The sequence below is a fragment of the Rosa rugosa genome, chromosome 5 (genome assembly GCF_958449725.1).
Source record: "Rosa rugosa chromosome 5, drRosRugo1.1, whole genome shotgun sequence".
NCBI lineage: Eukaryota > Viridiplantae > Streptophyta > Magnoliopsida > Rosales > Rosaceae > Rosa > Rosa rugosa.
The window spans coordinates 28,128,104-28,154,094 of NC_084824.1; the positions used below are offsets into that span (position 1 = coordinate 28,128,104).

The window sequence follows — 25,991 nt, forward strand, 5'->3', positions numbered from 1 at the left end:
TTTTCTTAAAGCATTTTTCGATAAACGTGCACAATATTATGTAGTAAATATTTTCAAGTATATTATTTTTCAAACCTAGCATGGTTGGGTCGGCCCCTACTGGGCATGCGAGGACGAAAGCTCACCCCTACTATAGTGTGCAGGTTTCGAGCATGTGGTCGGGAAGCGTACAGGGGAGGCACATGGCACGGCTTGACGCATTTCTCTTTAGTTTTATCAAAAGAAGGTTTTGGTCCTTAATCGGATTTTGTAGTAGCTTGTTTATTTACTTTTTATTTATTTCCTACTCGTTTACAAAAATTCCGGGAGGCCCGTAACCCTGGGGCGCGTCTCCCATACTTGTCGTTACTTAGAGATGTGTTTTATTTTCCAAATTGGGCTCCGATTGCAAGCCCAAAACCCTTAGCCCATTTCGAATTCCGCTTTTGAAAATGTGTTGTTAGGTTGCTAGAATGATTTGTCCAAGAAAGTGTTTTGTAAACCAACAACCTAAACTCAAAAGGCCTTGCGGTTTCGGGTTGATGAGCTATCGAGATGCCATTCGTGACATGTTGATTCCTCATTGGCTCGGAGTCGCGGCGCTGTGGGACCCCCTCTCGGGTCACCACACGAGGAGTTTTCGGAAGAGCCTCAGTAAGGCGTTCGCCTTGAATTAACGAGATTTATGTAAGTAAAGTTGAATCCAACTAAGTTTCGGAACACAAAGGAGCACACATAAACCATTGAATTACAGAACTCATCAATCGAAAGGGTGATAAAATAGCAAGTCATGCACTAGTACTGATATTCAAAATGCATATACTTAATTACTTATATAAACTTATATCTTAAACAGAACAACCAAGTAGATTGGAACTTCATAGCATAGTTTTTCTATGAGCAGAACAACTAAGTAGATGGAAATTGCTATATCATAAACAGAACAACATTGAATTGAATAGCCTCAGACCTACAGATGATATAGCCTCAGACTAATAGAATTGAATAGCCTCATATTTTGGTCTCTGTATCGGCTTAACAAAGTTGGAAATGAGTGCACACACATATAACCCTCAGAGTTTATAGGAATACAATTAGAATGTAGTTACTAGTTACCTATACATAAATCACCCAAATAACCCACATATATAACCCAAGGTCACAGAACTGTCAACACCACTCTTATTGAAGAAAGCCTCATAGAAACAAACCTCACAGCATCCAAGCCTCCTAAATATGAACCTTCCAGATGCAATTCCACTTCCAAGCCTCACCTCATAAGTTCAACAAAGATAGCATATTAAAAGAAGAATTGTCTTTTGGGGTTAATCCTTAGATGCACCTGTCAACACCACTCTTATTGAAAAAAGTATTGAATGCTAAGAATTTTCAAAATAAACCCGAGTCAAGCGATAAACTTCGATTGGAACACAACATCATTTCAAACTCAAATATACGAATAATCAAAATCAGATAAACTTCAATTGAAACAGAACTACAAAACATCAATTCGAACTCAAGTGAATATAGACCTTAATTCGAAACTAATTCAAAGATTCAGACCATAGAAATCGAATTCAAGACCATAAATGCTCATACCTTAAACTCTTCAAATCGAACTACAACTCTAAAAGTAAGAAAATTTCTTTCTCCAATTATGCAAACAACCTCTTTTACAGCGAAATCCTTGAGAAAACCAATGGGCTCTTGATCATTTTATCAAATTGCTGCTTTCGGAATTGGGATTTGAGAGGGAAGGAGACGGAGTTTTGATGGAGAAGGCCTAAGGAAACCAAAAATGACTTCAGCTCGTGAACCTATAGGAGTTTACTCTACAAAACACCAAAACGACGTCGTTTTGGTGTTTGTAAAAAAAAAAAACAAAAAAAACTGGAGCGTCCGCCTTTAACGCCTCCGGACGAGTTTTCTGCGCTTTCTCCGCCTTGAACAGCGCCTTCGCCGCCTCTGCGCCTCGACAGCAAAACACACTCAATTTCTTAAACGCCTCGCGCCTTTGAAGCTTTTTAAAACATTGCTGGTATCTGATATGAATACAATGTGGAAATGCTCCCTATTGAAGTACCTATGCTACATAGAGTGCTAAAGCCTGAAAAAGTGGACTTGAGTTTTCTGAGAAATAGAATCTTCTGAAAAGGAAAAAAACTTACAACAAGATGTCTTTCTCTCTACTTTCATTTGCTTGTCATTGGACAAAGAGACCGATGCTCTTTTGCATCTTTAGTAATTGATCGAACTTTTATCATTAGAGCTATAGTTAGTCTTCTTTTTCTAATTAATTCTACCATTTGTTGTATAGTATGATAAAAGGCTAAATATATGTACCTTACGTAAAGGACAAAGAAACACTAGGCTAAGTTTTCGTGGACCAGCTTGGATGATTGTTCTAAAACATGTATGATCTCATGAATGTGTTGTAATTTAGAGCGATCCTCACCTCCTTTCTGAATGGGCTGTATAACTTCCATGGGAACAAATACTAGATCCAAAGATTGTAGATTAGAAAGGTACTCAAGGCCCAATGGCACTGTCTTCAACTTCATGCAGTTTTTAACACATAAGTACCAGAGATTTAGCATCACCCCTTTTTCTGTACTTATCTTTTTCACCGAGGAAAACTTGAACAACTCTAATCTCTCCAGCTTTACAAAGCCTCTGCGGAAACACAACTCTTCCCCAACATATGCATTCCAAAGATCAAGCCTTTTGCTTCAATTTGAGGTAGTAAATCCTCTTCAAGACTAGACCAAGGCAGACACATATGTAAGAGGCTCTGCAGTGAAGAAAACCAAGGTAATACGTTTTGCATTCTGCCAATCAAATAAATCGTTCGAAGGGGCGGAAGAGGTGGACATTGTGCTTTCATCTGAAGGATTTCTTCTTCATTACTTGCCATTAAAACCATAGATTGAAGCAAAGTCAACTTTTCAATTGAGACCCACAGGTCAATCTCATCTCTTTCTTTCACATTCAATATGCCGATGCTCTTAAGTTGAGTCATGTTGCTGATAAGTCTACTAGTGTCCCCTTCTGATTCAATCATTGATAAACTTTGCAATTTCTGCAACTTACAATAACAATTTGATGGCACTTTTATCCCACTCACATATTTGAAGTCCATAAACTTTCCAGTGTAGCGATACATAATTAGATGGCACAGGTTCAACAACTTTGCAATTCCTTGTGAAAGTGACTCCATCTTAGCATCCTTGATGTTAAAAAATTGAAGGTTGCAGAGACGCCTTATGGACTTAGCAAGTTCCTTGATTAAAGTGTTCCTCAAATTTAAATATCTCAAGTTGAACAAGTAAACAACGACATCTAGCAGTTTATCAATTTGGACATCCTCCAAGTCTAGAGTCCTCAAAAATTTGAATCGAGCAACCAGTGCATTTGAGAAAGACAATGAGGACATGTCAGTTGCAAAACAAGAAGAGAACGAATCTTTGACATACCCGGCCATGATTTAATGTCACACCTCGAATTACTTAACAAGCACAAGAAAAACACTTAGAAAATTTTCATTTAAACTAAGCAACAGAACCAACCGAGCTCACAATGTCAATACCGACTCATTCTTTAGAGTCACATATGACATTACAAAGGGTTTACAAATTAAACTGAACAACAATTCAATAAATAAACACACCCACCACTCTCACTTCACACCGGAAGACTAAAACCAAAAGTACACTTCTACGTCCAAGATACGACAACAACAAAGTCTCAGATTCGACAACGGTTACTTGTTAGTCTGACCTGCACAATAACCCCTACACCATGGAATAGTGTGTTGAATCATAATTCATATATATGTGTGTGTGTGCCCTAAACCATGGAAATTACTTGTTGTAAAAGTCTAATTTAGTGTTAACTAATCTAATTCCATGTTTTGTAGTAAATCTTGACAAGAGGAGAAAAAGTGAAATTCCGGCGAATTTTACATGCACCACCACTATTGGCGGCATAAGTACTTCGTGAAGCAATCACAGAAAAATAGGAGCCTAAATGGAGCAATGATGCCATCGACCATGAAGTACTGATGCAAAGGACTAAGTTTGATCACTCTGGCCGGAAATTACAAGGGAAGTCCATGAAAATAGTTATGCAAGATAGTTGCTGAAAAACAGGAAACTGCAGTTTTAGAATCAACTTTTTTGGAACAGTTTCGAAGAGCATTTCTTGCATACTTACAACTGCACCTTTACAAAAAGGGCCAGTATTCATTAAATATATGATGTTGTACTTCAACATGAGCTAAAAACTGGTCAGAATCATCAACGGGGCAACAGAAAATCAAGTGCAAATTAGGCTTTGCGATAAGGCGTAAACTGTCAGCTTTTCATGAAGTTTTTTGGGAGATATTTTCCAGTGACTTACTTGGAGTTTTTCTAGAAGTTTATTGATCATTCTTGAAGATATGATGTCATAGATCATGCATAAGTCAAGAACCATCCAGAATCACGGCAATATCAAGTCAATCCTTGTCCAAGAAGGAAGCTTCAGAGAAAGAAAACGTATCTTAGTCAAAACAGAGCAGCTTGGCCTAGAACCTTCTTTGGGCGGATTTCTTGTGCATTTTTAGAAGGTCTGTGATGCTGCAATTATCAAGGAGAGTCCTATAAGAATCCTACAAGACTATGGCAAGATTAATCCATCATATTATCCTTTGGATAATAGGCATCTCTATGCATCTTCTCTCCTTTGGTTGTCACATTGACTTTGGTAACCCAAAACCACCCAAACACTCTTCATTTTCATGTTTCCCATGCACAATAAAGAGAGCTAGCTACTCCTTTCTTCTCCTAAGTCATCATTTTCTACTCTACACTCTCATAGCTCATCAATTTGATCATTTTCACCCTCCATCTCCATTACTTTCAACTCATAATCTCAAATTCCAGGTTAGTAACTTTCAACCCATAAACTCTAAATCTCAATTTCTCTCCTATGTGTGAACTATATGTGAAATTTTATTTATATTTGTTAATGGGTCTTCAATTTTCGTTAATGGCATTGAGAAATCAATCTTGTTCTCTCTTGGTAAGCTAGCCTTCAAAAAGTTTCTGAAATTAAACTATTTGCAGATCTTTGTTGTTGTTATTGGTATTGGAGAAGTTCGACTTTCTATATACTCTATCGTTGAATTGGGGCTTACTAGGTGCCATATGTAACCAGAATTGGTTACAATTGAATGCAATTTGGAATTTGATGTGGCTTCTATTTATCTTTGAAATAGGTTCCCCAGTTCTTGATGTGGGTTTCACTGGTTCTTTGGCTACCTCGCGTCCAAAGCTCAGGTACCGCAGGTACTTATTTGTAGTTCTTGTGTGTAGTAGCTCTCTTTTTGTTTACACATGTATATGGTTGGTCAGAGTGAGGGCACGTCTTTTCTTGTTGCTTCATGGAAGTTGCTGAGCATGGATTATTATAGCATGAGTGAGGGGAACCCTTGTCAGTGGTCACTTTCTGTGCTTTTAACGTTCTTACTATGACAATGTATTTAGAACTTAGTCTAAAACCTATTTGATAAAAAGCAGAGTAATTATTATTTGAAAGCATTAAGTAATAACTAATAACAGTAAAAGCCAAACATGGGTGTAAGTATATTGGACTATTACCATTCAACACATACTTTCCCAAGGCCACTAGGAGATCAGAAGTTGCAAAGGATTAGGAGAGTAATTCTCTTGCTTTTCCGGTGGCTCAAGACGATTGTAGAATCGGATCACTAAGAGAAAATCAAGGAGGATCGTCTCACTGATCTTGAGTTAAAAGTGGTATTCATTCCATATTACCTTGCATGTAGAATTGATATGCATATCAGTTAAATTGATTTAATATGCTTATCTGCATTAAAAGGTTTTTAAGATGCATATCAAATAGCGATTGGTTTTGCTAATAGTTAGGAAGTATTGAGTGTTGATCCAAATCAGTTTTAAAAGCCTTCCTTGTTTATCTTATTTGATATGAAAAAGAGATTTGATTGAGGGGGAGTCTTGCTCCTCTTTAAAATGCTTTGAAACTGATTTCATTCTGTAGAGTTTTTTTTTTTTTTGAACATCTAAGCTTGTTGCATTTGTGCTGCATATGTTTGCTCAATTCATTTTCTGAAAAACTCTCTTTGCATGTTATATGTTTCTTTTCCTTGCATACTCTGTCACTTGCATATTTCATTCTCAAGATCAGTGAGATGTTGAGTGGAAGGAAGATTGGAAGATGGACTCATTTGAATAGGGTGATAATTAAGTTAGGAGTTAGAACAGTTGTAAAACAAGTTAGCTATTTTCTAAGTGAAAGTGATTGTTGTGAACAACACTACTTGTAAACTGTAAACTCATTTGATTTATAGTGGATTGATTTTCTCGTGTTGGCTACGTTAAAAGCCACGCAGTGAAGTTTCCTCAGTGGAGAGGTTTACACTGCGTTAGCAATCTTAGTGTTGATTTGAAAGTGTGTACTACATTTACAAAGCAGTTTTCTTAATCTTTTTGTTCTGTCCGGTATTTACAATTGGCATCAGAGCGGGTTCTAGATTTTTCTAGTAGATCGCAGGGACGATGGAACAATCTTGAGATAGAGCTGCTGGTGGATCTGTTAACGGTCCTCCATGGTTTGATGGAGGATGTGAAAAGTATACTCAATGGAAGATATACATGAAATCATATTTGTACGCTCAAGATGAACATGTATGGAATATTGTGGAAAATGGCTGGAAGACACCTATAGTTCCAGCTAAAGGTGAGGGTTCATCTGCCTCTATTCCTAAACAACGGAAGGATTGGACTGATGTGGAAGTACGTGATCTTCAAGCTGATTTCAAAGCAAAAAATAGCATCTTTACTGCTATCTCTGAACGTGAAAAGCTGAGGATTAGTCATTGTGACACTGCAAAGCAAGCTTGGGATCTGCTACAGACTACATATGAAGGCAACAAAAAGGTACGTGCACAAAAACTACAAGGTCTGATTTATGAATTTGAAACTATGACTATGGGAGATGATGAAACTGTGGATGACTTTCATGGTAGAATTTTGAAAATTACAGGTCAATGTCGTAGTCTAGGTGCTCCTTTTGATGAAGATAAGGTTGTTAAGAAGATTCTTAGGGCCTTGCCTGAGAAGTTTCATTCTAAGGTCACTAGTATTGAGGATTCTTTTGATATTGATGACTATCCACTGGATGAACTTATTGGAAATCTTAAAACGTATGAACTAAGGCTAAACCCTGAAAAGAAATCCAAAGGTGTAGCCTTCAAGGCTGTAAAAGGGACAGAAGAGGAAGATGAACCACTTGACCTTGCTCTTCTGACTAAAGAATTCAAAAAGTTCCTTAGAAATAAATCCTCTTCTCGGAATTTCAATGCTCCCGGAAAAAAACTTTGTAAGTAGTGGTAGCAGTGATAACAATGCTAAAAGTGGGAAAGGAAATTTTAAAGGAAATAATTCTGGAAAAATAAAATGCTATGAATGTGGTGGCTATGGCCATATTTCTACTGATTGTGGTAACAGGAAGCATGGAAATAGCAATAACAAATCTCTTCTCTCGACATGGAGTGATGATGAAACTCAAGAGGTTGACAATGTAGCCTTCGTGTCATCTTTCTCACTCGAATCTGAAAGTGATGAAGGATTCTCGGATGACGAGTGTGGCGACCCGGAGACCGGATTACCACAGCGCCGCCTCCCTAAGGAACCCTACACCCGCAACACTTGGAGTAAGTGTTTTGGGCCTAGAATTCCTCAAAGAGACAAGGCCTTTAGGTTGGAAAACAAGAAATCTATAAGCCCGAAATTTTTGGGCTTGTATAGTGGGCTTGGCTCGTAATCACAAGATTACGAACTAGGCGAATAAGAGGAAAGGAAGGTGGTGTTGAGTTGAGTTTTAGAACCTATGTCAATTTTTAGTTCTTAGCCCCAAGTTTGCATTAAGTTCATTAAATGGTAATTTATGTGAGTCTTCTAGGTCTAGCCCACTAGGACCTAAATTCAAATGGAGGTTCTAACCCTAGGGTTCCACTTTGGTGGTAAGCAAGCACACACATCATCAACCATACATAATGTTACAAAACTTTAGTGAAATCAAGCAAGCCGAAAGGAAATAAACTTTAAATAAAACAAATTGTGGCCTCCAAGGATTATCCTCCGTACCCAAGCTTCGACAACAACAGCCTGCAAAACAAACTAAAGTAGGGGTTAGGCTCCTACATCCAGTCATTGCCCATGCCCGCCCCCATATCTAAGTTTAAAAACATGAGTTATTGTTTTGAATAAAAGAAGTAGATAAAACCGGTTTGCGCTTCCACGTGATCGTCACCACGTAACTACAATCCCACGGCAATTGATCATCTTTCACACTTCCATCACAACCGTCCATCTAGCCAATCACTTTCCGGAATTCATTAATCACAAGGCTAGAGACAAAGGGGAGATAACAAGGGCATGGTGCACACTGCCCACCACCGGTGGCTCAAGGAGGAACTGACCTCTCCTTACATCCCCATCAATTGCCAACACATCAATCCAATCCACGCAAACCATTTCAATTGTAAAACAGATAATTTCCAAAAACCATGCAAGAGGCCTCATATAAAACATAGTATATGCAAGAAAAGCATAGATAGAGTTAAAGGCATCCCCTACCTGGAACTCGAGCTTTCTCTTGCAGCACTTGGCCTCAATGCAACCTTGTAGCAACCACCACTTCACAAGATCCTACCAAGATATCAAGCCTAGACCAAATAAGTGACATTAATAACGATAAACTAGGCTAGCTATTCACTCACATAACTCTCCGAATAAAATATTTCCTTTAACCTAATTACTAACTAATAACCAGACCATTTGGGTTCCAATAAGGGGTTTGTTGTTAGGAAGAGGGGGTAAGAACACTTTTTAAAAGACAAGTTGTCAAAAGCTGGAAACAGAGTTTAAGTAGAAACTGTTAAGGGCCAAGGAAGAGTGTTCAAAGTACTTGAGATAAATTCTTGGGAAAATTTTGGAAAGAAGTTGGTTTAGCAACCAAATCAGTGAGATTGAAACGGTTATAGAACTCTAAGTGAAGCCATTTCAAAGAGTAAGGGTTTTAAAGGCTAAAGTAAAACGATGTGCAGATTCTTTCCAGAAATACTAGCTTCTGTACACCTTTTTCAAAAATTCATAACTAATTCTAGAAAAATGGTTTTGAGGTGATTCAAAATCCGGAATGTTCATATATTTGTCTACTATATTTCTCTAGAAGAAACTGACCCCAAATTCTCAACGGTTTAGCTCCAGTTTTGAAATGAATGCAACTGGGTCAGATTTTACTGAAAACTGAAAATCTGCAGAAACTGGTTCTTTTGTGTAAAGCTCTTTTGGTACCCAAAATGGCTGGTTAAGTAGACTCTAAGACACCTATAGAAAGTATCTAAAGCTTCTAAAAGCTTAAAGTCTCAGTCACCCTTCAATACTATAAGGGGAAGGTCTTGTAGCTCACTAACATGATGTTTTGAAGACATGGTGTTTGGACAACAGTAACACAAATAAACTCTTTGATCAAGCATGATTTCAATGTTCAAAATAACCATGGTTTAGCATACCCCCAACACATCAGAAAGAATGAAAGGTTCTAAGCTAAAACAACAAGGTTCCCACCACAATAGTGACAAGTTGTAATCTGCAAGAGTTTGTAACAACAACCAAAAATACATAGTGTTAAGGAAAGGATGATACTCACCAAAAACTAACAAAAAAAAGATGAGCTTCTCTTGAGGATTTCAACAGGAAAGAGAGCTGAAGGAGCTGATTGGATCGAGTCCAGTCACAGGCCAAGAAGTTTGCTCAGTCTCGAACATGCAAAGTGAAACAGAGACTGCTCAATATGTAAATGAGGTGTTTTGAACGTATTGAGTCTAAAATCGAGGAAACAAAGGGGAACTTGATGGTTTAAGAATCTTACCAACTGTTGGTATCAGTCTCAAGCAAGGTGTTGGGGATTCGGGTAGAGCAAGAGAGGAAGTTTAAGCAGAAATCCGGAACAGGCTTGCTCCGGAACAGCTTCCGCTTCGAGGGGTGTACAGGTCTCAAATCAATTCCGATGGAGCTGAAATTTGGAGGCTAGATAGAGGAGACATAGGCGAACAACTTTGATGAAGAACGTTTTCTGATCGGAGATCTCGAACTAGGTGTTTCGAGGCTCGTAAACGGACTGATGTGTCCAGGGACGAGAGGAAAGGTGAGAAGAGAAGGGTGAATGACGATTTATGGCCTGGGTTCTCTCTTTTGAAGGTCTGAGATGATGTTCTTGGAGGAGTTGCCCTTTGCATGATGGAAACGTGGAGGGGAAGAGCTGAACGAGGCTCCCTTTCTCTCTGTCCAACTCTGACGTGAACAAGGAAAGAGGAAAAGCTGAGTTTTGCGTGTGAAGGAGAAGGCTCAGCTTTGGGCAGATAAATTTGGGGTAAAAGAATAAGGTGGTAAAAACCCAAAATGATGGGGAAAATAAAAGTAAAATAAGTAAATACAAGAAAACTCAAATTAAAATGTTGACAATGCCAAATAAGGATCGGGTCTCACAAAACTTATTTTTAGATAGAAAAAAATGGCAAGGCAAGTTTTGTCGGAGTTTTGCTCGAGTTTGAAAAACATAAGGAGTAAATAAATTGTGCTTTTGAAAGTCGGTGAGATGTTTGACGAGTAAGCTTCGGGCAAGGCGAGCAGAAATTTCGCCAATTATTAAGAAAGGTAAAATAAGAAAATCGTAAACGCACGCACAAGTATATTTCAAAATTATGCAAAGATGTCATTATGAGCTACAAGGACCATATTGGATCAAGGGAGATGTTCGGGTCAAAGGTTAACTAACTTATTGGGCTAGGTTCACTAGCATACCCGTATGTTGGGTGTCCAAAGTAAATTTTGGACTCTAACCTTATGCTATTCTTGGGCCCAAGCCCAAACTATTTCCAAAAGTCTTTGGTCAAACAAAGGTCACGAAAAATTATTCCGTCAAAAAGTGATGTTCGGAATTTCACGGGGTCTACATTCTACCCCCCTTAAAAGAATTTCGCCCTCGAAATTCAAACTAGCATGGCTAGAAAGTGTCATATCGTTGTAACTCCAAAGTGGTCTTGTGGTGGTGCTACAAGTCTCTCCATCAGTCCATCACTTCAAGTTTATTTATTCGGGTGCCATCCATATCCGTTGATTCATACCTTCTCTATAAAAGTATCGATGGGGATCCGCCGGCCGGTCGGGCCATCACTCGTGTAGAGAAGAGGATACCGGAAAGAGGGTATGATACCACTCGTCCAAATGACTGATGAGAGAAAACAAATTTGCCATTTAATCTTTCAATCCATCAAGATATTCAAATATTTGGGTAATGGCCCCCATGAAATGGTTTGCAATTTTTCACAAGAAATTTCTGTCTCCAAAAACAATCGCTTTGAAAAAGTAAGCTAAAGAAGAATTCAGCCCATCACGTGGGTATACCTTCCCATGCACGAAACATATCATGCCAAGATTCTAGGAAGCAAGCACTTCTTTTATTGCCGAGACTTCATAGCAATGTGACTTGTCACCGTCACCTCAAATTGAACAACGAGAAACCCAATCAGTTTGGTTTAACTTACCAATTATCAATCTTGTGATCACAGGCTCAAAGACAGAGTAGGGACTCCATCAAAAGAACTCAATGACAAAGTGGAACATGTCCCATAACAAAGAGAAACTGAACTTGAAGGAAAGAGGTCGCAGAATTTGAACTAGTATCAGAGTTGCAACTATATATATATATATATACCAGTCCAGATTTTCCTTGGACAGTGCGTAATTTTACCTCGATTGAAAGTAATCTAACCGTTTGATTATTGTCAATTTCTAACACAGCATAGTAGACGCAATTCCGAGAAACTTTCATGAAGGAGTCGTACTGGTATGAAGGCTCAAACTCATAGTTATCGGCCATCAAAGTTGCTGACAGAAGCAATTCTTGTAGAGAACAAAATTCCCATTTTCGAAGATGAACTTGCGTTGAAAAACTACTATAGTAGCATTCTCATGCACCATCATCTGAAATCATAATGCACGCTTTTGTTCAAAAACGTAGTTGTCACGGAAAAGGAGAAAGATTGATACCTCAATCAACCCAAAAACTGGTAGGAAATGTCGGTAAGAATTCCCCGAAAAATCTGAATTTGTACGCGTCCATTCTCCATAGCAGCTGGTAGACTCAATGTAATGATTGCACATAAGCGGTAGTATCACGGGGACAAAAATCTCAACACTAAGTTTGAGGTGATCGGTTTTGAACGACATAGATATAGAATGGTGAAATCGGTGGACTATGTGGGTCGGTGAACGACCTATTATCGACATGATCAATCTAGTCTGACTGGTCTTTAGTATAAGCTACTACAAACTAAGTACAAAACTAAGATATGGAAGTGTTTCCAAAACTTCTCAGCTGAAGTACCAAACTAGAATAACTCGGGTTGGAGAACGCATTTCTGAATCGCAGCACTTGTCTTTACACTTTGCTCACTAGAATTCTAACTTCGAAGTAGCACACTTTCGTCGCGCCTTTCGTTACCAATAACATTGGCGAGGAAATCATCTACTCACGTACTATCCTAGAGTATAGAACACGCATTTTTCGCCATTAGCCACGAACAAGTACTAAAGTTGTAGACATAACTATCGAGTACGTAGTAAGCGGTATAGCTGTAACACCGTGTAGTCAAGCGATAACTAGAAGCACGATTTTGGCGCCTAAGACGTAAGTCTTGGAGATCCGTCTATACCTCACATAATGCAATGTGCGATGGCAAATGTAGGCTCCTTACCCAAACGGCTATTGTTTCACGGTCTTCCGTAGTAAGCGGTTAACTTCGCTTCGTCTCGCTAACAATATTTTCTTCTTGAACTTCCCAAAAGTACCCCTCAGCTACAGTGATGCTTCGTATTAGTTGCTTGTGTATTCCCTTGAAGTGGTTAAAAGTGGAGTCTTCATCCTAGAAACAGAGCTATTGGACGAACAATTAACGACGATGACGACTAATGTGGAAGATAGAGTGTGAGGAAGTGATCACAGCAAAGAGTGAAAAGGAAGGAGTGTGTTACTTGTAAAAATTCAGGTCAATTCAACCATCATATAACAATTGAAGCATTGTGAGTACCACGCAGATCCAACCTCATTTATGATCCCAAGTGTCAAAATTCTCCACGAGCCGCGAGAAGTCATAGGTTGATCCTTCGAGTGGGTAACATCAAGACAACCTAAAATTTCATTTCTGATTGCCAAGAGTCCTCCGTAAATAGCCTATAGTTTACCTAATACCAGGTCTAGTACCACCAGCTGAAACCAAGTGACAATAGGCAGCGTAACAATTTGGAAGGGAAGAAGGCATTTAAACTATCAAGGACTATCCTATTCGCCATTAGATCTTCATTGGGTATAGAGTCCATTTTCTACCTCGAAGACACTCCTACTAAGTACGAGAAAGTGTTCCGGGAACAAGAGTTGGAGAAAGAAAGAGTGAGGGAAACCTCAACTATGTGAATGTCCAACAAAAGGGAAGTCGGTCTCGATGGTGTGTTCCCTAAAAGAAATTGAATAAGGCAACATATAACTAAAAGAGTTAGAGGATGGGTATTGTTTGAGCCCGAGAAAGGAAAGAATGGGAAGTATAGGAGAGTGGGTGTCTTTGTTTCAAAATAAGATTCAAATCTCAACAACGTTTCGCGAATTAATGCTGCCAGATTTTTGTCAACTGCAGACTGAACTTTGAAAAATCACCCCGAATTTATTTCACAATAGAAAGAGGTGAAAATTTCCAGATCCATAGCTAACTAACCAAACTGAAACATATCAAAAATTCACAAATTTTGAAGATCAATAGGTTGGGCAAGACAAGGCTCGAAGTGGGTAGTCTAGTAATTGACTCAGGAATTTTCAGTGAGGTTAAATTTTTGCTTTAGAAAACGAACATTGAAGTTCAGACTGAAGAATATTACCAAGAAAATAGAGATGCAAATTAGGAATGCTTATCAAGCAAAGGGAAGCTTAAAGAGTTCGAAAAGCAACTAGAAACTAGGGGTCTAACAAAAGTGACCACAAACGTCCTACTAACAAAAGTCCTAATCCGAATCTTCCGGATCGTAGGGATAAAATACTAGCTCCCTATTATAGTCTATAGGATCGATACGGTCTTTGATTGCTTGAATTTCCGGAGGAAGTGGTCGTCCGTCACCTTCTGCATCGAGCACCGCGTATATCTCATCCAAGAATGCGTCAACTCTCTCGGCCTCCTCAACAACCTCGTGCCATGGTCGGGAGTAGTCCATCGTCATCCGTTCCCGCATCCTGGAATTTAGACCGTGTATGAATCTATAATTACGATCTTCTAAGCTTTCATATATGTCGGGATGTCTAGCTCTAAACGCCAGGAATTCCCGAACATACCCCTGTAAGGTATTGACCTTTTGTCGAGGGTAGACATGTCCTACCATTGCCCTTGTTACACTTTCAAGATCTCTATCAATTTCGGCAATCAAGTTCCTCATCTCCACCACCTTCGGGTTCGGACGCTGAGTGGAGGAAGAAGGAAGAGCACTAGAAGAAAAGGGTCGAGGGACATCGATCCGGGCGGAGGGTTCTAATTCTACTGTCACACAGGATTCGGCTGTGCTGTCGGTGCCGGAGGAGTCCATGGAGGAGTCGGACATTTTTCTTTCAAATCTGAAAAACACATTTTTCAAAACATTTTTAGTATGGTTGATGATAATAATAAGGATTAAAGACAATCCAACAAACTTCACACAACAAAAGGTTTTAAGTTCAAGGTCTGTCAGAACCGTTATGCTCTGATACCATCTTTTCTGTGGCGACCCGGAGACCGGATTACCACAGCGCCGCCTCCCTAAGGAACCCTACACCCGCAACACTTGGAGTAAGTGTTTTGGGCCTAGAATTCCTCAAAGAGACAAGGCCTTTAGGTTGGAAAACAAGAAATCTATAAGCCCGAAATTTTTGGGCTTGTATAGTGGGCTTGGCTCGTAATCACAAGATTACGAACTAGGCGAATAAGAGGAAAGGAAGGTGGTGTTGAGTTGAGTTTTAGAACCTATGTCAATTTTTAGTTCTTAGCCCCAAGTTTGCATTAAGTTCATTAAATGGTAATTTATGTGAGTCTTCTAGGTCTAGCCCACTAGGACCTAAATTCAAATGGAGGTTCTAACCCTAGGGTTCCACTTTGGTGGTAAGCAAGCACACACATCATCAACCATACATAATGTTACAAAACTTTAGTGAAATCAAGCAAGCCGAAAGGAAATAAACTTTAAATAAAACAAATTGTGGCCTCCAAGGATTATCCTCCGTACCCAAGCTTCGACAACAACAGCCTGCAAAACAAACTAAAGTAGGGGTTAGGCTCCTACATCCAGTCATTGCCCATGCCCGCCCCCATATCTAAGTTTAAAAACATGAGTTATTGTTTTGAATAAAAGAAGTAGATAAAACCGGTTTGCGCTTCCACGTGATCGTCACCACGTAACTACAATCCCACGGCAATTGATCATCTTTCACACTTCCATCACAACCGTCCATCTAGCCAATCACTTTCCGGAATTCATTAATCACAAGGCTAGAGACAAAGGGGAGATAACAAGGGCATGGTGCACACTGCCCACCACCGGTGGCTCAAGGAGGAACTGACCTCTCCTTACATCCCCATCAATTGCCAACACATCAATCCAATCCACGCAAACCATTTCAATTGTAAAACAGATAATTTCCAAAAACCATGCAAGAGGCCTCATATAAAACATAGTATATGCAAGAAAAGCATAGATAGAGTTAAAGGCATCCCCTACCTGGAACTCGAGCTTTCTCTTGCAGCACTTGGCCTCAATGCAACCTTGTAGCAACCACCACTTCACAAGATCCTACCAAGATATCAAGCCTAGACCAAATAAGTGACATTAATAACGATAAACTAGGCTAGCTATTCACTCACATAACTCTCCGAATAAAATATTTCCTTTAACCTAATTACTAACTAATAACCAGACCATTTGGGTTCCAATAAGGGGTTTGTTGTTAGGAAGAGGGGGTAAGAACACTTTTTAAAAGACAAGTTGTCAAAAGCTGGAAACAGAGTTTAAGTAGAAACTGTTAAGGGCCAAGGAAGAGTGTTCAAAGTACTTGAGATAAATTCTTGGGAAAATTTTGGAAAGAAGTTGGTTTAGCAACCAAATCAGTGAGATTGAAACGGTTATAGAACTCTAAGTGAAGCCATTTCAAAGAGTAAGGGTTTTAAAGGCTAAAGTAAAACGATGTGCAGATTCTTTCCAGAAATACTAGCTTCTGTACACCTTTTTCAAAAATTCATAACTAATTCTAGAAAAATGGTTTTGAGGTGATTCAAAATCCGGAATGTTCATATATTTGTCTACTATATTTCTCTAGAAGAAACTGACCCCAAATTCTCAACGGTTTAGCTCCAGTTTTGAAATGAATGCAACTGGGTCAGATTTTACTGAAAACTGAAAATCTGCAGAAACTGGTTCTTTTGTGTAAAGCTCTTTTGGTACCCAAAATGGCTGGTTAAGTAGACTCTAAGACACCTATAGAAAGTATCTAAAGCTTCTAAAAGCTTAAAGTCTCAGTCACCCTTCAATACTATAAGGGGAAGGTCTTGTAGCTCACTAACATGATGTTTTGAAGACATGGTGTTTGGACAACAGTAACACAAATAAACTCTTTGATCAAGCATGATTTCAATGTTCAAAATAACCATGGTTTAGCATACCCCCAACACATCAGAAAGAATGAAAGGTTCTAAGCTAAAACAACAAGGTTCCCACCACAATAGTGACAAGTTGTAATCTGCAAGAGTTTGTAACAACAACCAAAAATACATAGTGTTAAGGAAAGGATGATACTCACCAAAAACTAACAAAAAAAAGATGAGCTTCTCTTGAGGATTTCAACAGGAAAGAGAGCTGAAGGAGCTGATTGGATCGAGTCCAGTCACAGGCCAAGAAGTTTGCTCAGTCTCGAACATGCAAAGTGAAACAGAGACTGCTCAATATGTAAATGAGGTGTTTTGAACGTATTGAGTCTAAAATCGAGGAAACAAAGGGGAACTTGATGGTTTAAGAATCTTACCAACTGTTGGTATCAGTCTCAAGCAAGGTGTTGGGGATTCGGGTAGAGCAAGAGAGGAAGTTTAAGCAGAAATCCGGAACAGGCTTGCTCCGGAACAGCTTCCGCTTCGAGGGGTGTACAGGTCTCAAATCAATTCCGATGGAGCTGAAATTTGGAGGCTAGATAGAGGAGACATAGGCGAACAACTTTGATGAAGAACGTTTTCTGATCGGAGATCTCGAACTAGGTGTTTCGAGGCTCGTAAACGGACTGATGTGTCCAGGGACGAGAGGAAAGGTGAGAAGAGAAGGGTGAATGACGATTTATGGCCTGGGTTCTCTCTTTTGAAGGTCTGAGATGATGTTCTTGGAGGAGTTGCCCTTTGCATGATGGAAACGTGGAGGGGAAGAGCTGAACGAGGCTCCCTTTCTCTCTGTCCAACTCTGACGTGAACAAGGAAAGAGGAAAAGCTGAGTTTTGCGTGTGAAGGAGAAGGCTCAGCTTTGGGCAGATAAATTTGGGGTAAAAGAATAAGGTGGTAAAAACCCAAAATGATGGGGAAAATAAAAGTAAAATAAGTAAATACAAGAAAACTCAAATTAAAATGTTGACAATGCCAAATAAGGATCGGGTCTCACAAAACTTATTTTTAGATAGAAAAAAATGGCAAGGCAAGTTTTGTCGGAGTTTTGCTCGAGTTTGAAAAACATAAGGAGTAAATAAATTGTGCTTTTGAAAGTCGGTGAGATGTTTGACGAGTAAGCTTCGGGCAAGGCGAGCAGAAATTTCGCCAATTATTAAGAAAGGTAAAATAAGAAAATCGTAAACGCACGCACAAGTATATTTCAAAATTATGCAAAGATGTCATTATGAGCTACAAGGACCATATTGGATCAAGGGAGATGTTCGGGTCAAAGGTTAACTAACTTATTGGGCTAGGTTCACTAGCATACCCGTATGTTGGGTGTCCAAAGTAAATTTTGGACTCTAACCTTATGCTATTCTTGGGCCCAAGCCCAAACTATTTCCAAAAGTCTTTGGTCAAACAAAGGTCACGAAAAATTATTCCGTCAAAAAGTGATGTTCGGAATTTCACGGGGTCTACATTCTACCCCCCTTAAAAGAATTTCGCCCTCGAAATTCAAACTAGCATGGCTAGAAAGTGTCATATCGTTGTAACTCCAAAGTGGTCTTGTGGTGGTGCTACAAGTCTCTCCATCAGTCCATCACTTCAAGTTTATTTATTCGGGTGCCATCCATATCCGTTGATTCATACCTTCTCTATAAAAGTATCGATGGGGATCCGCCGGCCGGTCGGGCCATCACTCGTGTAGAGAAGAGGATACCGGAAAGAGGGTATGATACCACTCGTCCAAATGACTGATGAGAGAAAACAAATTTGCCATTTAATCTTTCAATCCATCAAGATATTCAAATATTTGGGTAATGGCCCCCATGAAATGGTTTGCAATTTTTCACAAGAAATTTCTGTCTCCAAAAACAATCGCTTTGAAAAAGTAAGCTAAAGAAGAATTCAGCCCATCACGTGGGTATACCTTCCCATGCACGAAACATATCATGCCAAGATTCTAGGAAGCAAGCACTTCTTTTATTGCCGAGACTTCATAGCAATGTGACTTGTCACCGTCACCTCAAATTGAACAACGAGAAACCCAATCAGTTTGGTTTAACTTACCAATTATCAATCTTGTGATCACAGGCTCAAAGACAGAGTAGGGACTCCATCAAAAGAACTCAATGACAAAGTGGAACATGTCCCATAACAAAGAGAAACTGAACTTGAAGGAAAGAGGTCGCAGAATTTGAACTAGTATCAGAGTTGCAACTATATATATATATATATACCAGTCCAGATTTTCCTTGGACAGTGCGTAATTTTACCTCGATTGAAAGTAATCTAACCGTTTGATTATTGTCAATTTCTAACACAGCATAGTAGACGCAATTCCGAGAAACTTTCATGAAGGAGTCGTACTGGTATGAAGGCTCAAACTCATAGTTATCGGCCATCAAAGTTGCTGACAGAAGCAATTCTTGTAGAGAACAAAATTCCCATTTTCGAAGATGAACTTGCGTTGAAAAACTACTATAGTAGCATTCTCATGCACCATCATCTGAAATCATAATGCACGCTTTTGTTCAAAAACGTAGTTGTCACGGAAAAGGAGAAAGATTGATACCTCAATCAACCCAAAAACTGGTAGGAAATGTCGGTAAGAATTCCCCGAAAAATCTGAATTTGTACGCGTCCATTCTCCATAGCAGCTGGTAGACTCAATGTAATGATTGCACATAAGCGGTAGTATCACGGGGACAAAAATCTCAACACTAAGTTTGAGGTGATCGGTTTTGAACGACATAGATATAGAATGGTGAAATCGGTGGACTATGTGGGTCGGTGAACGACCTATTATCGACATGATCAATCTAGTCTGACTGGTCTTTAGTATAAGCTACTACAAACTAAGTACAAAACTAAGATATGGAAGTGTTTCCAAAACTTCTCAGCTGAAGTACCAAACTAGAATAACTCGGGTTGGAGAACGCATTTCTGAATCGCAGCACTTGTCTTTACACTTTGCTCACTAGAATTCTAACTTCGAAGTAGCACACTTTCGTCGCGCCTTTCGTTACCAATAACATTGGCGAGGAAATCATCTACTCACGTACTATCCTAGAGTATAGAACACGCATTTTTCGCCATTAGCCACGAACAAGTACTAAAGTTGTAGACATAACTATCGAGTACGTAGTAAGCGGTATAGCTGTAACACCGTGTAGTCAAGCGATAACTAGAAGCACGATTTTGGCGCCTAAGACGTAAGTCTTGGAGATCCGTCTATACCTCACATAATGCAATGTGCGATGGCAAATGTAGGCTCCTTACCCAAACGGCTATTGTTTCACGGTCTTCCGTAGTAAGCGGTTAACTTCGCTTCGTCTCGCTAACAATATTTTCTTCTTGAACTTCCCAAAAGTACCCCTCAGCTACAGTGATGCTTCGTATTAGTTGCTTGTGTATTCCCTTGAAGTGGTTAAAAGTGGAGTCTTCATCCTAGAAACAGAGCTATTGGACGAACAATTAACGACGATGACGACTAATGTGGAAGATAGAGTGTGAGGAAGTGATCACAGCAAAGAGTGAAAAGGAAGGAGTGTGTTACTTGTAAAAATTCAGGTCAATTCAACCATCATATAACAATTGAAGCATTGTGAGTACCACGCAGATCCAACCTCATTTATGATCCCAAGTGTCAAAATTCTCCACGAGCCGCGAGAAGTCATAGGTTGATCCTTCGAGTGGGTAACATCAAGACAACCTAAAATTTCATTTCTGATTGCCAAGAGTCCTCCGTAAATAGCCTATAGTTTACCTAATACCAGGTCTAGTACCACCAGCTGAAACCAAGTGACAATAGGCAGCGTAACAATTTGGAAGGGAAGAAGGCATTTAAACTATCAAGGACTATCCTATTCGCCATTAGATCTTCATTGGGTATAGAGTCCATTTTCTACCTCGAAGACACTCCTACTAAGTACGAGAAAGTGTTCCGGGAACAAGAGTTGGAGAAAGAAAGAGTGAGGGAAACCTCAACTATGTGAATGTCCAACAAAAGGGAAGTCGGTCTCGATGGTGTGTTCCCTAAAAGAAATTGAATAAGGCAACATATAACTAAAAGAGTTAGAGGATGGGTATTGTTTGAGCCCGAGAAAGGAAAGAATGGGAAGTATAGGAGAGTGGGTGTCTTTGTTTCAAAATAAGATTCAAATCTCAACAACGTTTCGCGAATTAATGCTGCCAGATTTTTGTCAACTGCAGACTGAACTTTGAAAAATCACCCCGAATTTATTTCACAATAGAAAGAGGTGAAAATTTCCAGATCCATAGCTAACTAACCAAACTGAAACATATCAAAAATTCACAAATTTTGAAGATCAATAGGTTGGGCAAGACAAGGCTCGAAGTGGGTAGTCTAGTAATTGACTCAGGAATTTTCAGTGAGGTTAAATTTTTGCTTTAGAAAACGAACATTGAAGTTCAGACTGAAGAATATTACCAAGAAAATAGAGATGCAAATTAGGAATGCTTATCAAGCAAAGGGAAGCTTAAAGAGTTCGAAAAGCAACTAGAAACTAGGGGTCTAACAAAAGTGACCACAAACGTCCTACTAACAAAAGTCCTAATCCGAATCTTCCGGATCGTAGGGATAAAATACTAGCTCCCTATTATAGTCTATAGGATCGATACGGTCTTTGATTGCTTGAATTTCCGGAGGAAGTGGTCGTCCGTCACCTTCTGCATCGAGCACCGCGTATATCTCATCCAAGAATGCGTCAACTCTCTCGGCCTCCTCAACAACCTCGTGCCATGGTCGGGAGTAGTCCATCGTCATCCGTTCCCGCATCCTGGAATTTAGACCGTGTATGAATCTATAATTACGATCTTCTAAGCTTTCATATATGTCGGGATGTCTAGCTCTAAACGCCAGGAATTCCCGAACATACCCCTGTAAGGTATTGACCTTTTGTCGAGGGTAGACATGTCCTACCATTGCCCTTGTTACACTTTCAAGATCTCTATCAATTTCGGCAATCAAGTTCCTCATCTCCACCACCTTCGGGTTCGGACGCTGAGTGGAGGAAGAAGGAAGAGCACTAGAAGAAAAGGGTCGAGGGACATCGATCCGGGCGGAGGGTTCTAATTCTACTGTCACACAGGATTCGGCTGTGCTGTCGGTGCCGGAGGAGTCCACGGAGGAGTCGGACATTTTTCTTTCAAATCTGAAAAACACATTTTTCAAAACATTTTTAGTATGGTTGATGATAATAATAAGGATTAAAGACAATCCAACAAACTTCACACAACAAAAGGTTTTAAGTTCAAGGTCTGTCAGAACCGTTATGCTCTGATACCATCTTTTCTGTGGCGACCCGGAGACCGGATTACCACAGCGCCGCCTCCCTAAGGAACCCTACACCCGCAACACTTGGAGTAAGTGTTTTGGGCCTAGAATTCCTCAAAGAGACAAGGCCTTTAGGTTGGAAAACAAGAAATCTATAAGCCCGAAATTTTTGGGCTTGTATAGTGGGCTTGGCTCGTAATCACAAGATTACGAACTAGGCGAATAAGAGGAAAGGAAGGTGGTGTTGAGTTGAGTTTTAGAACCTATGTCAATTTTTAGTTCTTAGCCCCAAGTTTGCATTAAGTTCATTAAATGGTAATTTATGTGAGTCTTCTAGGTCTAGCCCACTAGGACCTAAATTCAAATGGAGGTTCTAACCCTAGGGTTCCACTTTGGTGGTAAGCAAGCACACACATCATCAACCATACATAATGTTACAAAACTTTAGTGAAATCAAGCAAGCCGAAAGGAAATAAACTTTAAATAAAACAAATTGTGGCCTCCAAGGATTATCCTCCGTACCCAAGCTTCGACAACAACAGCCTGCAAAACAAACTAAAGTAGGGGTTAGGCTCCTACATCCAGTCATTGCCCATGCCCGCCCCCATATCTAAGTTTAAAAACATGAGTTATTGTTTTGAATAAAAGAAGTAGATAAAACCGGTTTGCGCTTCCACGTGATCGTCACCACGTAACTACAATCCCACGGCAATTGATCATCTTTCACACTTCCATCACAACCGTCCATCTAGCCAATCACTTTCCGGAATTCATTAATCACAAGGCTAGAGACAAAGGGGAGATAACAAGGGCATGGTGCACACTGCCCACCACCGGTGGCTCAAGGAGGAACTGACCTCTCCTTACATCCCCATCAATTGCCAACACATCAATCCAATCCACGCAAACCATTTCAATTGTAAAACAGATAATTTCCAAAAACCATGCAAGAGGCCTCATATAAAACATAGTATATGCAAGAAAAGCATAGATAGAGTTAAAGGCATCCCCTACCTGGAACTCGAGCTTTCTCTTGCAGCACTTGGCCTCAATGCAACCTTGTAGCAACCACCACTTCACAAGATCCTACCAAGATATCAAGCCTAGACCAAATAAGTGACATTAATAACGATAAACTAGGCTAGCTATTCACTCACATAACTCTCCGAATAAAATATTTCCTTTAACCTAATTACTAACTAATAACCAGACCATTTGGGTTCCAATAAGGGGTTTGTTGTTAGGAAGAGGGGGTAAGAACACTTTTTAAAAGACAAGTTGTCAAAAGCTGGAAACAGAGTTTAAGTAGAAACTGTTAAGGGCCAAGGAAGAGTGTTCAAAGTACTTGAGATAAATTCTTGGGAAAATTTTGGAAAGAAGTTGGTTTAGCAACCAAATCAGTGAGATTGAAACGGTTATAGAACTCTAAGTGAAGCCATTTCAAAGAGTAAGGGTTTTAAAGGCTAAAGTAAAACGATGTGCAGATTCTTTCCAGAAATACTAGCTTCTGTACACCTTTTTCAAAAATTCATAACTAATTCTAGAAAAATGGTTTTGAGGTGATTCAAAATCCGGAATGTTCATATATTTGTCTACTATATTTCTCTAGAAGAAACTGACCCCAAATTCTCAACGGTTTAGCTCCAGTTTTGAAATGAATGCAACTGGGTCAGATTTTACTGAAAACTGAAAATCTGCAGAAACTGGTTCTTTTGTGTAAAGCTCTTTTGGTACCCAAAATGGCTGGTTAAGTAGACTCTAAGACACCTATAGAAAGTATCTAAAGCTTCTAAAAGCTTAAAGTCTCAGTCACCCTTCAATACTATAAGGGGAAGGTCTTGTAGCTCACTAACATGATGTTTTGAAGACATGGTGTTTGGACAACAGTAACACAAATAAACTCTTTGATCAAGCATGATTTCAATGTTCAAAATAACCATGGTTTAGCATACCCCCAACACATCAGAAAGAATGAAAGGTTCTAAGCTAAAACAACAAGGTTCCCACCACAATAGTGACAAGTTGTAATCTGCAAGAGTTTGTAACAACAACCAAAAATACATAGTGTTAAGGAAAGGATGATACTCACCAAAAACTAACAAAAAAAAGATGAGCTTCTCTTGAGGATTTCAACAGGAAAGAGAGCTGAAGGAGCTGATTGGATCGAGTCCAGTCACAGGCCAAGAAGTTTGCTCAGTCTCGAACATGCAAAGTGAAACAGAGACTGCTCAATATGTAAATGAGGTGTTTTGAACGTATTGAGTCTAAAATCGAGGAAACAAAGGGGAACTTGATGGTTTAAGAATCTTACCAACTGTTGGTATCAGTCTCAAGCAAGGTGTTGGGGATTCGGGTAGAGCAAGAGAGGAAGTTTAAGCAGAAATCCGGAACAGGCTTGCTCCGGAACAGCTTCCGCTTCGAGGGGTGTACAGGTCTCAAATCAATTCCGATGGAGCTGAAATTTGGAGGCTAGATAGAGGAGACATAGGCGAACAACTTTGATGAAGAACGTTTTCTGATCGGAGATCTCGAACTAGGTGTTTCGAGGCTCGTAAACGGACTGATGTGTCCAGGGACGAGAGGAAAGGTGAGAAGAGAAGGGTGAATGACGATTTATGGCCTGGGTTCTCTCTTTTGAAGGTCTGAGATGATGTTCTTGGAGGAGTTGCCCTTTGCATGATGGAAACGTGGAGGGGAAGAGCTGAACGAGGCTCCCTTTCTCTCTGTCCAACTCTGACGTGAACAAGGAAAGAGGAAAAGCTGAGTTTTGCGTGTGAAGGAGAAGGCTCAGCTTTGGGCAGATAAATTTGGGGTAAAAGAATAAGGTGGTAAAAACCCAAAATGATGGGGAAAATAAAAGTAAAATAAGTAAATACAAGAAAACTCAAATTAAAATGTTGACAATGCCAAATAAGGATCGGGTCTCACAAAACTTATTTTTAGATAGAAAAAAATGGCAAGGCAAGTTTTGTCGGAGTTTTGCTCGAGTTTGAAAAACATAAGGAGTAAATAAATTGTGCTTTTGAAAGTCGGTGAGATGTTTGACGAGTAAGCTTCGGGCAAGGCGAGCAGAAATTTCGCCAATTATTAAGAAAGGTAAAATAAGAAAATCGTAAACGCACGCACAAGTATATTTCAAAATTATGCAAAGATGTCATTATGAGCTACAAGGACCATATTGGATCAAGGGAGATGTTCGGGTCAAAGGTTAACTAACTTATTGGGCTAGGTTCACTAGCATACCCGTATGTTGGGTGTCCAAAGTAAATTTTGGACTCTAACCTTATGCTATTCTTGGGCCCAAGCCCAAACTATTTCCAAAAGTCTTTGGTCAAACAAAGGTCACGAAAAATTATTCCGTCAAAAAGTGATGTTCGGAATTTCACGGGGTCTACAACGAGACCACTATCCGCTGCAAACAACTCTATAAAGCTTCAAAAGCCACTTTGCTAAAAAATGCAAGCTTGGAAGAGGAAGTTGAGATATTGAAGGCTGAGAAAGATAAGTTGGAGCGTATGTGGAGGACTTCGCAAATCACATGGGAACAAGAAAAAATCAAGCTTGCAGATGAAATATGCAGCTCACAAAGCGACAAAAATTCTCAGACTTGGAAGAATGAATGTGTTGAGCTCAAGAACCAAGTCAAGATGCTTGAACTCGAGGTAAAAGGACAACATTCTTTAAACTTAAATCTGTTAACTGAAAATGAATTATTGCAGGAAGAACTGAAGTCCACTCAAGAGAAGTTCACAAAGTTTGAGATAAGCTCTGGAACTGCATCAAAATTATTTAGTGCAGGAAAAGCCCATCATGATACATTTGGACTTGGATATTCTGGAGAAGGTTCCAAAAGTACACACTTTGTGAGAGAAATGAATCCAGTAGTGGAGAAAGGTGATCCGATCACTAAGGTCGTCAAGGACACTATCACAAGAC

General features: G+C 39.6%; 1 long non-coding RNA gene across 3 annotated transcripts; it reads right to left on the reverse strand.

The window, feature by feature from the left end:
* Positions 1-7,666: 7,666 nt before the first annotated feature.
* On the reverse strand, positions 7,667-24,943 carry LOC133712603 (uncharacterized). 3 transcript variants are annotated; one of them, XR_009847502.1, is made up of 6 exons: positions 24,367-24,943; positions 24,145-24,279; positions 23,070-23,158; positions 22,635-22,917; positions 15,420-15,854; positions 7,667-8,639 (listed from the first exon to the last, which is right to left on the reverse strand). It is a non-coding gene; the product is annotated as an uncharacterized LOC133712603 (long non-coding RNA). The 3 variants fall into 3 exon arrangements; XR_009847501.1 differs by having other exon boundaries at positions 7,668-8,639; positions 23,070-23,141; positions 24,367-24,942; XR_009847500.1 differs by lacking the exons at positions 23,070-23,158; positions 24,145-24,279; positions 24,367-24,943 and having other exon boundaries at positions 7,670-8,639; positions 22,635-23,063.
* Between the last annotated feature and the right edge of the window lie 1,048 nt (positions 24,944-25,991).